We start from the raw sequence: 18,658 nt of genomic DNA on the forward strand, positions 1-18,658 counted from the left end.
GTTTAAGGAGGAATTTGTTTTGAGTGGATACAGGTCAGTTTGAGTAGCTATACTATAGAAATGCCTACAGGTACTGTACATTCAAGAAATAGTTTGCTTGGGCGCCTGGGTGGCTCAGTGGGTTAAGCCGCTGCCTTCGGCTCAGGTCATGATCTCAGGGTCCTGGGATCGAGTCCCACATCAGGCTCTCTGCTCTCTACTTGGCAGGAGCCTGCTTCCCTTACTCTTTCTCTCTGCCTGCCTCTCTGCCTACTTGTGATCTCTCTCTCTCTCTCGCTGTCAAATAAATAAAAATCTTTAAAAAAAAAAAAAGAAATAGTTTGCTTTTAGAATCCTTATGGATTTTGGCCATGTTCAAGGTTTTCAGAGTCGAGCATATGGTACAGTATTCCATTAAAAGGACAAAGCTACTGAATGTGCTATCTACAGCAAAGCTCATTTAATAGGAATTGACCTGAACTCTATCATGAAACAAATGTGGCATAATCTCTCTGAATAAAAAGCCAGTCAGGGCAGAACTGTGCTTGGAAAATAGGCATTAGAATAGTTTAAGGAAAACATACTTAAATGGATTGTTTGAGGAAGTTTCCTAGTTGTAAATCTAAAAAAAAATCTAGGTGAACCCTCATTTCCAAAACTTCTTTTTGAAAACTACTTATTCAAGTAATTTCTTCCAAAAAAAAAAAAAAAAGCATATTCTGACTGGAATTTATCTACTGATCAATTAAAGGAAGTTTTGATTGCCTTTTTGAAAGTTCTTTTTTTTTTAAGATTTTATTTATTTATTTGACAGACAGAGAGATCACAAGTAGGCAGAGAGGCAGGCAGAGAGAGAGGAGGAAGCAGGCTCCCTGCAGAGCAGAGAGCCCGATGCAGGACTCGATCCCAGAACCCTGAGATCATGACCTGAGCCGAAGGCAGCGGCTTAATCCACTGAGCCACCCAGGCGCCCCTGAAAGTTCTTTATATAAAAGAGAGATGTTAAGTAAGTTTATCAAACTGTGTTATGTAAGTCCTTAAAAAAAATAAACCCAACAACAGAATTGAGTGAAGACCTACAAATACTTATGCCAAGCAAGAACCTGCCTTCCACCTGTGTTCTCACATTAATTCTAAATTGATGCTGGGCTCAGGATTCTGAAACTAAGTTTCTATTATTTGAGCTCTAGCAAAGTGTAAGGTTCTGTAGCCTCAATTTGTATTTCTTTCCTCTCTAAATCCAGAATAATTATACTAAAAACCTCCATGCTGAACACACTGTTTAAATTGTTCCCCTTGGTGATAATTCTGGCTCTACATTCCTCCCCAACCTCCTCCCTGGCCTCCACGTCCACCTTGGCCTCTGTGACCACCTCTCCCTCCATGACTACTGCCTTGATCATTGTGGTGCCCACCATCTTGGTATCTATTGTCCTACTGGCATCCACCACACTGGTATCCACTTTTTGCATATATATATGTTTGGAAGCCACCATAACCACCGCCTTGATAGCTACCACTGTGGCCACCATGATAAGTGCCTGACTGGAAACCCAAATCTCAATAACAACCATCTTGGTAGTCACCTCTTTCTCCACTCCTTCCACCTGCCCAGCCTCTTTGATGCTTATTTCATTTTCTTCCCCCATGGCTACCATGGTCATAGCCACCACATCCCTCTCTCTCCTCCTTTTTCATGACATACTTGATCTCAATATGAGGAATTTTTATAATTTTTATAACCACCTGTCCCTCCTCCTTAGCCTCCTACTTTCAGCTGGGGGCCATCTTGCCTGTTCCAATATGATGACATCTCTGGAGGTGGAGGTCTACCTCCTCTGTCAGGTTCCCTGCCCATCAATACCTTATTGATGGCACAGGCAGTCTTTTCTCTTAGAGAGCCACTGCTTGTCCTTAAAATATTCAACAAGTCTTGCTTGCAGCCAAAAGATGAGCAATAGAAGTAGTACTTTTAGGAGAAAAAATTGAGCTTTTGTCTGGTAGACCTTTGCTGATTATTCTATTATCTCTGTCAGACCATTCAAAACACTGGACACTGACATGCAAATGTTTTATTAGCAGCTTTCTCTGAACTTCATATTCATTGGCGATGGCTTTGTTAATTGTTTCTATCTTTTCCCAGTGGGTAGTCCCATTGTCCTCTTCAATAAAGTCTTTCCCACATGGTTGGAGGAAAATTTTGTTTATGTCTCCTTTAATTTTTTTTTCAATCCCGCTGAAGAATTGGAATACAGTTGTATTGGCTGGAAGTTTGGACATTCCTAGAGCAATACGTATGCCTTTCAACACTTGAAAGACCTCACTACTGCCTCCTTCTTGAGCTTTTTTGGAGGAATATTCAGAGAGAGTATTCTGGCAGCTTTTAGTTTTGAGATGAGGTATGTAAGCAAAAGGAGGCAGTTCTTCTGAGGGAAAAGACACTTGGTCACATCTGCAGATATTAATAATAGATATGGACAGTTCATCTTGCCTAGTAGCCCACTCACCCCTAGCTGGAATTCCTCAGCTTCACTCAGGCTGTTAGTTGTTTGCACATTTTCCTCTAGTTTACAGAACACTCTTTATTCAGACACCAGCCAAGCACAGAGTTTGGTAAACTCAGGGAAACTGATTCCAGAAGATACTGTGAGAGACAGAGCACCATCTTCCAAAAATGGACCCTTTATAACTTAGATCTTCCAATGACTCCAAGATGTCAGTCTCCATGAGGTCACCACAATCAAATGTGACTTATTCCTGTGCTGAAAGGGTGGTTTGGTATTCACAAATCAATCAACATGATACATCACACGAGTCCACTGTTGCTCACAGTTTTAGACACAACTGCCAGTGGCACTCCCAGGCTCCTAGGACTGCCTCTGAAAGAGTTGCTCTGGGTGCACAATTCAGGAGACTGCAGCCCTTGGCAGTGCATACAGCAGAGGAGACTGTTAGTCCTGGAAGGTTTATTAAAGAGGGAAGACTGAATTTTCTGCTCTGAGCCAGAGACTGGCTGGGCAATTTTTGCTCTGATCCTCTGAAAAGGCAAAGAAAGTCTCCCGGGAACAAAAGCTACAGAAAGGATGAGTATGTACTGAGCCCATCCCTCGACAGGGGTGGGGCAACTCTGCCCAGGCAGGATTACATGAGAAATAACACAGCAGGCCCTTCCCTCAGAAAACAGGCTGGAAGAACAAGTGGATGACAATCCTATGGATCACGTAAGCCTGTAAAATCCCAATGCCAGGATAAAACAGTATATTGAGCTCTAGGTGTGGCCTCATGACTTGTTTATTTTTCAGATAAAAGTCTCCTTTTCTTTTCTTTTTTTATTTCTTATGCTTTTTCTCTTTTCTTTAACTTCTCCTCACTTCAGCTAGATGTTTATTATATCAACTTACATTTCATAGTCACTTTTAACATGTATTTTTACACCTATATTTTTATAGATATGATATATTGTAGTCACTTTTTCACTGAATTCAGTTTTACCTTTATATATATACAATTCTTACCTTCCTTGTAATTTTGGGATGTAATGTTCTCTAACAACAGACCAAAATACACCCAGGAACAGCTGAAACATCCTGTTTTATCCACACTGGGAGATTATAGTCCCCATTCCCCTACCCTTTTTTTTTAAATTAAAAAAAAATGTTAGATTTTATTCTTGTGTTTCATTTTGGCTTTTTTTCTCATGGTGGCTTCTGACCACACTGGATTTTGCTAGGGTGCATCTTACTTGGGTCATGGTTGATATTTTGGACTCTGCTCATTCAATCAACCATCCCTCAACAGAATAACTAGGAGGAGGATCTTCAACAAAGAAAAGAAACAGAGACAATATCCTCTGCCACAGAACTAATGGATATGGATATAAGCAAGATATCAGAGTTAGAATTCAGGATAGCAATCATAAAGTCAATAGGTAGATTTGAAAAGAGCATATTGCATGGAGCACTGGGTGTGGTGTATAAACAATTATCTTGGAAAACTGAAAAAAAATTAAATTGAGATGTTAAAAAGTAATGATTAAATATTAAAAAATGAAAAGAGGATTAGTGATAATATAAAATCTCTAAGAGCAGAAATGACATCTACTCAGGCCAAACTTAAAAATGCTATGAAGGAGATGCAGTCTAAACTGGGCCCTCTAACAGTCAAGGTAAATGAGGCAGAAGAGAGACTTAGTGATCTAGAAGATAAGCTGATGGAAAAGATTTAAGTTGAGGAAAACAGTGATAGGTTACTGGTAGCACATGAAGAAAGGCTTAGAGGGATTAATGATGCCAAGAAACATCCTAATGTCAGAATTATTGGAATCCCCAAGGGGATGGAAAGAGAGAGAGTGAGAGCTAGAAAGTATATTTGAGCATCATAACTGAGAGCTTCTCTAATCTGGGGAAGGATACAAGCATTCAACTCCAAGAGACAGAGAGGATCCTTCTAAATCAATAAAAATAGATCAACACCCTGAAATATAATAGTGGAACTTCAAATATTAAAGCCAAAGAAACTACCCTAAGAGTAACCAGGGAGAGGAGTTTCCTTTCATAGGGAGGGTGGAACATCAGAATAACATCAGACCTGTCCACAGAGACCTGGAAGGCCAGAAAGGGCTGGCAAACATATTCAGGGTACTAAATGAGAAGAACATGCAAGCAGGAATACTTTATCCAACCAGGTTGTCATTCAGAATGGATGGATAGATAAAGAGCTTTCAGGACAGGCAGAAATAGAAAGAATATGTGACCACCAAGCCAGCCCTGCAAGAAATGTTAAGGGAGACCCTGTAAACAGAGAGACCCCAAGAGTCACATAGGCCAGAAAGAAACAGAGACTTTACAACAGAAACAGGGACTTTACAGGCAATACAACACTAAATTCAAATCTTTCAATAGTTATTCTGACTATAAATGGGCTGAATGCTCCAACCAAAAGACACAGGGTGTCAGATTGGATAAAAAAGCAGGATATATCCATAGGCTGTCTTCAAGAGAATCATTTTGAACATAAAGACACCTCCAGATTGAAAGTAAGGGAATGGAGAAATATTTACCACACTAATGTACATCAAAAGAAAGCTGGGGTAGCAATCCTCATATAAGACAAATTAGATTTTAAACCAAAGAGTGTAGGAAGAGATGCAGAGGGACACTATATCATATTTAAAGGGTCTATTCAACAAGAAGATCCAACAACTTTAAATATCTGCCCCAACATGGGAGGAGTCAATTGTATAAACCAATTAATAAACAAAATAAAGAAACACATTGATAAGAACACATTAATAGTAGGAGACCTCAACACTCCACTCACAGCAATGGACAGATCATCTAAGTAGATCAATAAAGAAACTAGAGCTTTGAATGACACTTTGGACCAGATGGACTTCATAGATGTCTATATAGAACATTGCCTCCTAAAAAAAAAAAAAAAAAAAAAAAAAAAAAGAGGATACACATTCTTCTAGAACGCACATGGAACTTTCCCCAGAATAGATCACATAATGGGTCACAAATTAGGTCTCAACTGACACCAAAAGATTGAGATTATTCCCTGCATATTTTCAGACCAGAGTGCTGTGAAACTGGAACTCAACCACATGAAGAAATTTGGGAGGAACTCAAACACTTGGAAGTTAAAGAACATCTTTCTAAAGAATGAATGGGTCAACCAAGAAATTAAAGAAAAACTTAAACAATTCATTAAACCAGTGGGAATGAAAGCACATCAGTTCAAAACCTCTGGGATACTACAAAGGTGGTCTTCAGAGGGAAATACATAGCCACCCAAGCCTCTCTAAAAAAATTAGAAAAATCCCAAATACACAAGCTAAACTTACACTTAAAAGACCTGGAGAAAGAATAACAAATAAAGCTTAAACTCAGCAGGAGAAGTGAAAGTATAAAGATTAGGACAGAAATCAATGAGATGGAAACCAGAAAAACAGTAGAACAGATCAATGAAAGTGGAACCTAGTTTTTTGAAAGAATTAATAAGATCAGAAAAGCACTGGCCAGACTTATCCAAAAGAGAAAGGACCCAAATAAATAAAATCATGAATGAAAGGGGAGAGATCATGACTAATACCAAGTAAATAGAAATAATAATTAAGAGATTTTTACCAGGAACTGTATGTCAACAAATTAAGCAACCTGGAAGAAATGGATGCATTCTTGGAAACTTATAAACTACTAAACTGAAACAAGAATAGATAATCTCAACATACTAATAACCAGCAAGGAAATAGAAGGAGTCAACCAAAACCTCCCCAAAACCAAGAGTCCAAGGCCAGATGGCTTCCAAATGGAATTCTGCCAAATATTCAAAGAAGAAATAATACCTACTCTACAGAAGCTGTTTCAAAAAAAATGAAATTGAAGGAGAACTTCCAGTCTCATCTTATGAGGCCAGCATTACTCTGATCCCAAAACCAGAGAAAGACCCCATCAAAAAGAATTATAAACCAATATCCCTAAATACTCAACAAGATCCTAGGCAGTAAGACCCAACAGTCCATTAAAATGATTAGTCACCATGACCAGGTGGAATTTTTTCTTGGGATGTAAGTGCAGTTCAACATTTGCAAATAATCAAAGTGATAAATTGCATAAATAAAAGAAGAGGTAAGAATCATATGATCCTCTAAATTGACAGAGAATGTATTTGACAAAATACAGCATCCTTTCCTGATTAAAACTCTTCAAAGTATAGGGATAGAGGGAATATACCTCAATATCATAAAAGCCATCTATGAAAAGCTCAGAGCAAAGATCATTCTCAATGGGGGAAAACTGAGAGCTTTCCCTTAAGGTTAGGAACATGAGAGGGGTGCCCACTCTCACCTCTTTTGTTCAACTTAGTACTAGAAGTCTTCGCCTCAACAATAAGACAATGAAAAGAAATAAAAGTCCCTCAAATTGGCAAGAAGAAGTCAAATTCTCTCTCTTCACAGATGACATGATACTTTACATGGAAAACCCAAAAGACTCCTCCCCCAAATTACTAGATCTCATATGGTAATTCAGCAATGTGACAGGATACAAAATCAATGGGCAGAAATCAGTTGCATTTCTATACACTAACAATGTAACAGAAGAAAGAGCAATTAAAGAATTGATTTCATTTATAATACCACCAAAACCCATAAGACACCTAGGAATAAACCTAACCAAAGAGGTAAAGGCCCTAAGGCCCTATACTCTAGAATCTACAGAAAACTTAAGAAAGAAATTAAGGAAGACACAGATGGAAACACATGTCATGCTAATGGATTGGAAGAATAAGCATTGTTATTCTGTTCCATTGAGCTGTGTATCTAGGTTTCTGCCAGTATCATATTGTTTTGATTACTAAAGTTTTGTACTATATATGAAATCTGAGATTGTATACCTCCATCTTTGTTTTTGTTCTCAAGATTGCTTTGGCTATTGGGGTCTTTTGCAGTTCCATACAAATTTTAGGATTTTTTTCTAGTTCTGTGAAAAATGCTGTTGGTATTTTTATAAGGATTGCATTAAATTTGTAGATTTATTTGCATACCACATTTTAACAATATTGGTTCTTCCAATACGTGAGCTTGGAATATCTTTCCATTTGTTGGTGTCATTTTCAAATTCTTTAGTCAATACTATATAGTATTCAGAAAATGGGTACTTTACCTCCTTGGTTTAGTTCATTCTTAGGTATTTTATTATTTTTGGTGCAATCGTGAAGGGGGTTGTTTTCTAATTTTTTCTTCTACTTCATTATTAATGTGTAAAATGCAAATGATTTCTGTATGTTAATTTTGTTTTCTGTGAGTTTGCAGAGTTCATTTATCAGTTCTAGCAGATTTTTGGTGGGATCTTTAGGCTTTTCTATGTATAGGGTTATATAATTTGAAAATAGTGAAAAATTTACTTCTCTTTTACCAAAATAGATGCCTTTTGTTTACTTTTCTTGTCTGATTGGTAGGACCTCCAGTATGTTGAATAAAAGTGGTGAGAGTGGATATCCTTGTCTTATTCTTCATTGTAGAGTAAGAGCCCATAGATTTTCACCATGTAGGATGTTAGCTGTGGGTTTTTCCTATGTATCATATTATGTTGAGGTATGTTTCCTCTAAACCTACTTTGTTTTTGAGATTTTATCATGAATAGATGTTGTACTTTGTTTTTTATGCACCTATTAAGATATGATTTTTATCTTTTTTTCATGATAATGTAATGCAATATATTGGTTGATTTGTAAATATATATCTATTCTTCATTACTGGAATAAACTCATTTGGTTGTGGTGAGTTGTTTTTTAATATATTATGGGATTAAGTTTGCTAATATTTTTTTGAGGATATTTTCACCTGTGTACATCAGAGATACTGTCCTGTAGTTTCATTTTTTCTAATTTCTTTATCTGGTTTCAATATCAGGGTAAGTGTCTCCTTGTAGGATGATTGGGAAGAATAGGTATTAACTCTTTATTTTCAAAATTTTCTTCTTATTTTATTATGTCCAGTTAGCCATTGTATAGTACATCATTAGTTTTTGATGTAGTGTTCAATGATTCATTAGTTGTGTATAATACCCAGTTCTCACCACAACATGTGCTCTTCTTAGTACTCATCACCTTGTTACCCCATCCCCTCTTTAAATGTATAGTAGGATTCAGTTGTGAAACCATCTGGTCCTAGACTTTTGTTTGTTGGGAGTTCTCCTAGGACTCATTTGATATCATTGCTAGTAATCAGTCTGTTCAAATTTTCCATTTCTTTCTGATTCAATTTTGGAAAACTATTGTTTCTAGGAATTTACCCATTTCTCCTAGGTTGTCCTAGGAGATGATGTTGGCTTGTAATTTTTTATAATATTCTTTTAAAATTTATTGGATTTCTGTTGTGTTGGTTGTTATTTCTCTACTTTCATTTCTCATTTTATTTATTTGAGTTATCCCTTTTCTTTTTTGATGAGCCCAGCTAAAGGTTGAATAAATTTTGTTGATCTTTTCAATGAACAGCTCCTCATTTTGTTGATCTGTTCTATTGTTTTGTTGTTATTGTTGTTGTTTAGTTTCTTTTTAATTTGTTTTTTCTCTAATATTTATTATTTACTTCCTTCTACTGGCTTTGGACTTTGTTCTTCTCTTTCGAGTTCCTTTCAGTGTAAGTTTATGTTGTTTATTTGAGACTTTTCTTCTTAAGGTAGGCTTGTATTGCTACAATCTTCCCTCCTAGAACAGCTTTTTCTGCATCCCAAAGATTTTGTACCATTGTACTTTCACTTTTTCTTCACGTATTTTTTGACTTCTTGTTTGATATTTTGGTTGACCCACTCACTGTATAGTAGCAGGTTATTTTGCCTCTATGTATTTGTGTTATTTCCAGATTTTTCGTTGTGATTGATTTCTAGTTTCATACTATTGTAGCTGGAAAAATGCATGATATGATTTCAAACTTTTTAAATTTATTGAGATTTGTTTTGTGGCCTAACGTGTGAGCTATTCTGGAGAATGTTCCAGGGGCACTTGAAAAGAATAATATTCCAGTGTTTTGGATGGAGTGTTCTACATGTATCTGTTAGGTTCATCTGATCCAAAGTGACATTCAAAGTCACTGCTTCCTTGTTGATTTTCTGACTGAATGATCTGTCCATTGATGCAGGCGGGGTGTGAAAGTCCCCTATTATTATTATTGGATTATTGTCAATTTATTTCTTTATGCTTCTTATAGTTGATTTATGTATTTCGGTGGTCCTATGTTGAGTTAATAAATATTTAAAATGATTGTTCCCTTTATCATTATGTAGTGTCTTTCCTGGTTTCTTGCTACAGTCTTTTTTTTTTTTTTTCTTAAGTCTATTTTGTCCAATATAACTATTGCTATCCAGGCTTTCTTTTCACTTTCATTTGCATGGTTAATGTTTTTCCATTCTTTCACTTGCAGTTTGCATGTGTCTTAAGGTCTCAAGTGAGTTTCTTGTAGACTCTTGTAGACTTATAGTAGACTTATGTAGACTTATATAAGTCTTGTAGACTTATGTAGATGGGTCTTGCTTTTTGTTTTTTTTAATCATTCAGTCACACCATGTATTTTGATTAAAGCATTTAAAATAATTATTGTTAACTACATATTGCAATTTTGTTGCTTGCTTATGGTTGTTTTTGTAGTTGTCTGTTCCTTTCCTCTGCTTTTGCTCTTTTCCTTTGTGGTTTGATGGCTCTTCTTAGTGTTATTGAATTCCTTTATCTTAGTTTTTTCTATGTATTACAGGTTTTGATTTGTGGATACTACTAAGTTCATATATAACATCTTCGGTCTATAGCAATCTATATTTAGTTGATGGCTGCTTAAGTTTGAACCCATTCTAGAAGCACTAATTTTTGCTCTTCTTTCCCATATTTTAATTACATGTCATACATCCTTTTATTTCATGAATCCCTTGATTAATTTTTATAGATACAGTAGATTTTTACCTCTTACATGCTCTAATCTCCATACTGATTAACCTACTACTTTTTAAAAAATATTTTTATTTATTTGACAGTGAGAAATCACAACCAGGCAGAGAGGCAGGCAGAGAGAGAGGAGGAAGCAGGCTCCCCATGGAGCAGAGAGCCCAATGCAGGGCTTTATCCCAGGACCCTGAGATCATGACCTGAGCTGAAGGCAGAGGCTTAACTCACTGAGCCCCCCAGGCACCCCCTACTACTTTTATTATGTTTGTATTTACCTGTGAATTTTTTTCCTTTCACAATTTTCTTAATTTTGATATGGCTTCCCCCCACATACACAAATGATTGCCTTTAATGTTTCTTGTAAGTCTGTTTTGCTGGTATTGACCTCTTTTAACTATTGTTGTGGGAAAGTTTTTATTTCTCTTATTCTAAAATGACAGTTTTTCTGAATAGAGTAGTCATGGCTGTAAGTTGTTTTTTTTTTTCCCTTCCCTTCATTCTGTTAAATATATTATACCACTCTCCTCTGGGCTTTAATGTTTCTGATGAAAAGTCAGCTGAAAGTCTTATGGGGTTTCCCTTGTATAAAACTGTTTTCTTTTCTCTTGTTGCTTTTAAAATTGTCTCTTTACTGAAACCAGATCATGAGGAGTGGGGCACGATGGCAGAGAAATAGGAGATGCTCTTTCAACTGGTCCCCTAAAGTGAGCTGATTATCTACCAGAATACTCTGTACACCCATGAATTCAGCCTGAGATGTTGGATTATACACTTCTGGATCTATGACGGTAGAAGACACCAGTGGACAGGTAAAAGAGAATGGGAATGTTGGACTGATATCTGAAGATAAACAAAAGGGGGAGGGAGCCATCCATTGGAAAGTAATACCCCAATACAAGAGTGCCCTGTGATTGGGGACCAGCATTAACTTGGAGTCTGGTTAAAAGCACTCAAAAAGATCAAAAGATCTTAAGGGGAAATTGGTGGAATTGGGTGGCTAGGGGCATGGGATTAAGCCCACACACCCAGGGCAACCACCACCAGCACAGTGCCAGAGAGAGTGCAGTGAATCATCCAGGCCTTGGTCCCTAAGCTGCCAAGCATCTGAGAGTGTCTGGGTGGCGGCATGTGTAAGAGAGTCTGGTGTGGATGCCAGCCAGCACTCTCTAGAACCACAACCTTTTGCATTCTGCATGTGGGCTGTGAGACTGGGGTCTGAGCCACGCTCCACACCCTCCCCGAGAGATGTCTGTGTGGGCTCTAGCTGGTTCTCTCTAGGACTGGTGAGAGTCTGAACACTTCCAAACCTGGTCAGTCGATGGGGAAATCTCAGCTGGCTATCTCTGGTTGGGACCTCTCCAGCAGTCTGGACCTGCCCAGACATCAGTGGCAAGGGTAGCCACTGGAAGCCAGCTCTCTGGACTAATACTGCTCATGGTAGCACCAGAGAACAAACAGAAGCTCCTGTGACCCCTGAGACTGTGGCTGGGGATATGCTCTGCCAGTGGAGATGGCAGAGGCGAGTCTGTGTGCTCTGGACCACCCAGAGGGGAACAAACTGAGGTTTCTCTGTGAGACAGAGGTCTGGGTGCAGTTTGCTTTCCTCTAAACCTCTGAAGAACTACCAAAAACTGCAAAGAGGAGGAAACAAACAAACAAAAAACCTCCAGAGAACAAAAGCCTGAAAAACCGGTGTCCTAAGAGCCCAGCCCCTTGATAGGGGGCAGAAGAACTCAACTGTAGCAACACTGACTAAAAAACCATACAGCAGGCTCCACCCACAGAAGGCCTGATCACTCTGACCAAAAAAAAAAAAAAAAAAAAAAAAAAAAAAAGAGGACAACCATGATAGGGTCCCCATAAAACTGTAAAACCCCAATATCAGGGGGAAAGAAGATATTAAGATCCCAGTATTGCCATAAAACCTGTATACTTCATAGCTACAACTTTTATTTTATTTTTAATTCATCACCACTATTCTCATTCTTTTTAATTTTTAAATAATTTTAACCTATTTACCATCACAATGAGAGGTTCAGTACAACAAATTCCATAATAATCTTTTAATTTGAACTTTTTTGATACATATATCTGTGTTTTTTCTTTTTTTTGCTTATCTATTTTTTTAAATATTCATATAGAGATAAGCTTCAAGGTAATCATCTTTCCTAATCAATACTACCCCTATATATAAACCAGTTTTAATCCCCCTTCATCTCAGGAAAGTTGAGTCATTTAATAAAGATTTCAAGATACACCCAGGAAGACACAAAATAACCTTCCTCTCCCACACTGAGAATTTATAACCACCCTCCCAATTTTTTTTTTCTCTGTGTTTCTCTGTATTTTCTTTTGTTCTGCTAGTATCTAAATCTTATACTTGTAGTTGATTTTGGATGGGTTCTCTCTGTCATTTTTTTTCTTCTTCTCATTTACTTTTGTCAGTCTTTTTGTTTGTATACTTTATAAATCTTACCTTTGGAGTCCATTTGGGCTGGGTCTTCTCTTTTATGTTTTTTTTCCCTCTCTCTCTCTTTCTTTTTCTTTCTTTTTGGTGGGGAATCTTGATTGTTCAGAAGTGTTCCAGATAGCACCTTGCCTGCACCATGGTTGATACATTCAGCTACACATACCTTCAACCATCTCTCATCAAAATGAAGAGGAGGAAAAATTCCCAAAAGAGGAAAAATTCAGAGACTCTGCCCTCTTCACCAGAGCTATTGGATATGGACATAAACAGTATGTCAGAAAGGAAGTTCAGGCTAACAATTATCCAGGCAATGGCTAGGTTGGGGAAAACCATTAATGACAAAATGGAATTGATTAGGGCAGAAGTGAAAGCCACCAGAGAAGATGTTAACAATGCTCTCAATGAGTTCCAATCCAATCTAAATTCTCTAACAGCTAGGGTAACTGAGGCAGAATATAGAATTCATGATCTAGAGGACAAACTAATAGAGAAAAAGGATTAGGAGAAGGCCTGGAACAAACAGCTTAGAAGTCATGAAAACAGAATTAGGGAAAGAACTGATGTAGTGAAACGTTCCAAAGTCAGAATTATTGGAATCCCTGAGGGGGAGGAGAAGGAAAGAAGACTAGAGGATATAGTAGAACAAATTCTCCATGAAAATTTTCCCAATTTGGCTAATGGAACCAGCATTCATGTCCTAGAGGGAAAAAGGTCTCCCCTCAAAGACCATAGAATCTAGAAAGACTTTGAGATACCGGATTGTGAAAATGATGAATCGTAATTTTAGACAGGAGCTCTGGAAAGCAGCTAGGGGGAAGAGATTCCTTACATAGAGAGAAAGGCCCATCAGAACAATGTCAGACCTGTCCCCAGAAACCTTGGAAGCCAGAAAGAGCTGGCAAGATATATTCAGGGCACTAAATGAGAAGAACGTGCAGCCAAGAATACTTTATCCAGCAAGAATGACATTCAAGGAGGATGGAGAGATATAGAGTTTCCAAGACCAGCAAGGTTTAAAAGAGTATGTGTCTACCAAGCTAGCACTACAAAAAATATTAAGGGGGGGATGGGTCCTGTAAAAGAAGAAAGAACGCAAGGGTGTCATTGAAAAAATTTATGGAGACAATGTATAGAAACAAGGACTTCACAAGTAACATGATGTCAATGAAAGTGTATCTCTCAATAATCACTCTCAACGTGAATGTGCTAAACGCACCCATAAACAGCACAGAGTTGCAGATTGGATAAAATGACAGGACCCATCTATATGTTGTCTACCAGAGACCCATTTTGAACCTAAGGATACATCCAAACTGAAAGTGAAGGGATGGAGAAGCATTTTTCATGCCAATGGGCCTCAAAAGAAGGCTGGGGTAGCGATTCACAAATCAGATAAATTAGATTTTAAACTGAAAATTGTAGTCAGAGATACAGAAGGACACTACATCACTCTTAAAGGGTCTCTCCACCAAGAAGAACGAACAATTGTAAATATTTATGCTCCCAATGTGGGAGCAGACAACTACATAAGACAACAGTTAATCAAAATAAAGAGTCATGTTGATATGAATGCATTAATAGCAGGGGTGTTATCCTGACAGATCATTCAAGCAGAAAATCAATAAAGAAACAAGAGCATTGAATGACACATTGGACCAGATGGACCTCATAGATAAATACAGAATATTCCACCCTAAAACAACAGAATACTCATTCTTTTCAAGGGCCAATGGAACTTTCTCCAGAATAGACTGGATACTGGGGCATAAATCAGGACTCAACCAATACCAAAAGACTGAGATTATTCACTGCATATTCTCAGATCACAATGCTTTGAAATGAGCTCAGCTAGAAGGAAAAGTTTGGAAGGAATTCAAACACTTGGAAGCCAAAGAGCACCTTGCTTAAGAATACTTAGATCAATCAGGAAATCAAAGAAGAACTTCAAGAATTCATGGGAACCAATGAGAATGAAGACACTTCGGTCCAAAATCTATGGGATACAGCAAAAGCTGTCCTAAAGGGGAAATACATAGCCATTTAAGCCTACCTCAAAAAAAAAAAAATAGAAAAAATCAGAACACACCAGCTATCTTTACACATTAAAGAACTGGAGAATCACCTAGAAATTAAGCCAACCCCATGCACAAGAAGTGAAATAATCAAGATTAGAGCAGAGACCAATGAGATAGAAACTAGAGATACAGAGGAATGCATCAATGAAATTAGATGCTGGTTTTTTTCAAAGAATCGATAAGATCAATGAACCAATGGCCAAACTAATCCAAAAGAAAAGAAAGAAGGCCCAAATTAATAAAATTATGAATGAAAAGGGAGAGAACACGTCCAACAGCAAGGAAATAGGAACAATCATCAGAAGTTATTATCAACAGTTATATGCCAATAAGTTAAGCAACCTAGATGAAATGGATGCATTCCTGGAAACCTATAAACTTCCAAAACTTAATCAGGAAGAAATTGACAACCTGAATAGACCAATATCTACTAATGAGTCAAGATGGCGTGGAAGTAGGAGGAGGCACCATTTCAACCTGTACCCTAAAGTGAGCTGATTACCTACCAAAGAACTCCGACCACCCATGAAATCAGCCTGAGATCAGAATTATACACGTCTGGATCTCTACAGGAGCAGAAGACGCCAGTGGCAGGTAAAGCAGACTGGGAACGTCCAAAGATAAACAAAAGGGGGAGGGAGCCACCAGAGGTGACCTATCGGAAAGTAACACCCCAACACGAGAGTGCTCTGCATCTGGGGACCAGCATTAACTTGGAGTCTGGTTGAAAGCACTCAAAAAACAAAGAGCAAAGGATCGCGGGGGGGTAATAGTGGGAACCTGGGCGGTTAGGGTCAGGGACCTAAGTCCCCGGACCCAGGACAGCCTCCCCTGGTGCGGAGCCAGAGAGAGTGCGGCGGAGAAATCAGGTCTCTGTCCTTGAGCGGCCACCGCACCTGAACGCCAGCGTGCCCGAGAACGAGTGGGGTCTGGCTCCCGTGAGGGGCTGGGAGCCTGGCCAGACGGCAATCCTGAAACGCGCGCGTCCCACACCCTCCCTTGGGAAAGGTGCTCATAGGCGCTAGCCTGGAGCTCTGGCAGCCAGAAAAACCAGACATTCCCAACCCGGGACAGCGGGAAAATCTCAGTGCGCGATCTCTGCTCGGAACCTCTCTGGCGGTCTGGAGCTGCCTAGACAGCCACCGCTGCCCTGGTTTTGGGTACAACGAGGAGCTCCTGCATCCCCAGGGACAGTGACTCAGAACCGACTCTGCCAGCAGCTTTTGCAAAACAGTCTGAGGCTTCTCTCTGAGGGAGGTTGGGGTGCTGTTTGCTCTCCTCTAAACCTCCAAAAACCATCAAAAGCTGTCAAGGCGAGAGAAAGCAGATGAAAGAACATAAAAACCCCCAGAGAACAAAAGGCTGAAAAAAAAACAGTTTCCTGAAAAAAAAAAGAGCTCACCTCCTTGAGGGGAGCGGGAGGACCTAACTCAGGGAACATCATTGTCTGAAAACCCACGTGGCAGGCCCCTCCCCCAGAAAACCAACCAGGAAGGAAAAAAAAAAAAAAAGACTACAAGAGAACAATCACCACTACTTCATAAATACAACTTTTATTTTTAACTCTTTACCGATATTCTGGTTCTTTTTAAATTTTTTAACCTATTTTTTATACTTTTTATAATTTTTTAACCTATTTACCATCACACTGAGATATCCAGTACATCAAATTCTTTAATAACCTTCTAACCTGAACTTTTTGATACATATACCCGTGTTTTTCTTTTGTTTTTCTATTTTTTTAATTCTTTTTAATTTTAACTTAGTTTAGTCTAGTTTATTCTTTTTTAATTTTTATTTTCTACTATACATATAGAGTTAAACTTCAAGGTAATCCCCTTTCCCCAATCAATGCTACCCCTATAAGCAAACCAGTTTCTAATCCCCCTGTAACTTAGGAAAGTTGAGTCCCTTAACAAAAACATCAAGATACCTTCAGGAAGAATCAAAATAACCTTCCTCACCCACACTGAGAATCTATAACCATTCTCCCAATTTTTCCTTCTGTCAGTGTTTCTGTGAATTTGTGTTTGTCCTAATAATATATAAACCTTATACTTGGGGTTCTTTCTGATGAGGTTCTTCCCTTTTTTTTGCTTATATATACATATTTTTTTCTCTTGTCATATACTTTTATCACTCTTTTTGTCTGTCTGTTTTTGTTTGTATACTCCACAAATCTTACCTTGTGGCCCATTTGGGCTGAGCCTTCTCTTTTATCTTCCCTTTTTTTCCTCTCTCTCTCTCTCTCTTTTTTTCCTTTTTTTTCCTTTTTTTCCCTCTTTTCTTTCCCCTTTTTTTTTCTTTCTTCTTCTCTATTTCTTTTTCTTTTCTTTTTTCTCTCATTTGGGTGGGAAATCCTGATTGCACAGAAGCGTTCCAGGGTGCACATTGACTGCACCACAATCAATAAGTCCAGCTGCATCTGTTCAGTCATCTTTCACCAAAATGACTAGGAGGAGGAATACCCAACAGAAGAAAAATACAGAGGATGGGCCTTCTGCAACAGAGCTAATGGCTATCGACATAGACAATATATCAGAAAAGGAATTCAGACTAACAATTATCCAGGCAATAGCTAGGTTGGAGAAAGCCATGGATGACCAAACAGAATTGATTAGGGCAGAACTGAAAGCCACCAGGGATGATGTTCACAATGTTAGGGCAGAACTGAAAGCCACCAGGGATGATGTTCAAAATGCTCTCAATGAGTTCCAATCCAATCTAAATTCTCTAAAAGCTAGGGTAACTGAGACAGAAGATAGAATTAGTGATCTGGAGGACAAACAGATAGAGAGAAAGGATCAGTAGGAAGCCTGGAACAAACAGCTCAGAAACCACAAAAACAGAATCAGGGAAATAAACGATGCCATGAAACGTTCCAATGTCAGAATTATTGGAATCCCTGAAGGGGAAGAAAAAGAAAGAAGTCTAGAAGATATAGTGGAAGAAGTTGTCTATGAAAATTTTCCCAATCTCACGAATGGAAACAACGTTCATGTACTAGAGGCAGAAAGATTTCCTCCCAAGATTTTAGATTCTCGAAAGTCCTCACGGCACCTTATCGTTAAAATGGGGAATTATGTTTCAAGAGAGACCCTCTTAAAAGCAGCTAGGACAAAGAAGCTTCTTACATACAGAGGAAAGCCCATTAGAATAATGTCAGACCTTTCCACAGAGACCTGGAAAGCCAGGAAGGGCTGGCAAAATATACTCAGAGTACTAAATGAGAAGAACATGCAACCAAGAATACTCTATCCAGCAAGACTTACATTTAAAATGGAAGGAGAGATAAAGAGTTTCCAAGACTGGCAAGGCTTAAAAGACTATGCAACCACCAAACCGACACTGCAGGAAATATTAAGGGGGGTCCTATAAAAGAGAAAAAATCCTAAGAATATCATTGAACAGAAATATAGAAACAATCTATAGACAGAAAGACTTCAAAGGCAACACGATGTCAATAAAAACCTATCTCTCAATAATCACTCTCAATGTGAATGGCCTAAATGCGCCCATAAAACGACAGAGGGTTGCAGATTGGATAAAACGACAGGACCCATCCATATGTTGTCTACAAGAGACCCATTTTGAACCTAAGGATACACCCAGACTGAAAGTGAAGGGATGGAGAAGCATCTTTCATGCCAATGGGCCTCAAAAGAAGGCCGGAGTAGCGATTCTCATATCAGATAAATTA

At 38.3% G+C, this 18,658-nt stretch overlaps 1 pseudogene; it reads right to left on the bottom strand.

Annotated features, from left to right (window-relative positions):
* Window positions 1-1,191: 1,191 nt before the first annotated feature.
* The window catches only part of LOC123948806, a 41,906-nt pseudogene continuing 24,439 nt past the window's right edge, over window positions 1,192-18,658 (bottom strand).

Source organism: Meles meles, chromosome 8 (genome assembly GCF_922984935.1).
Source record: "Meles meles chromosome 8, mMelMel3.1 paternal haplotype, whole genome shotgun sequence".
In the NCBI taxonomy this organism is placed as follows: Eukaryota; Metazoa; Chordata; class Mammalia; order Carnivora; family Mustelidae; genus Meles; species Meles meles.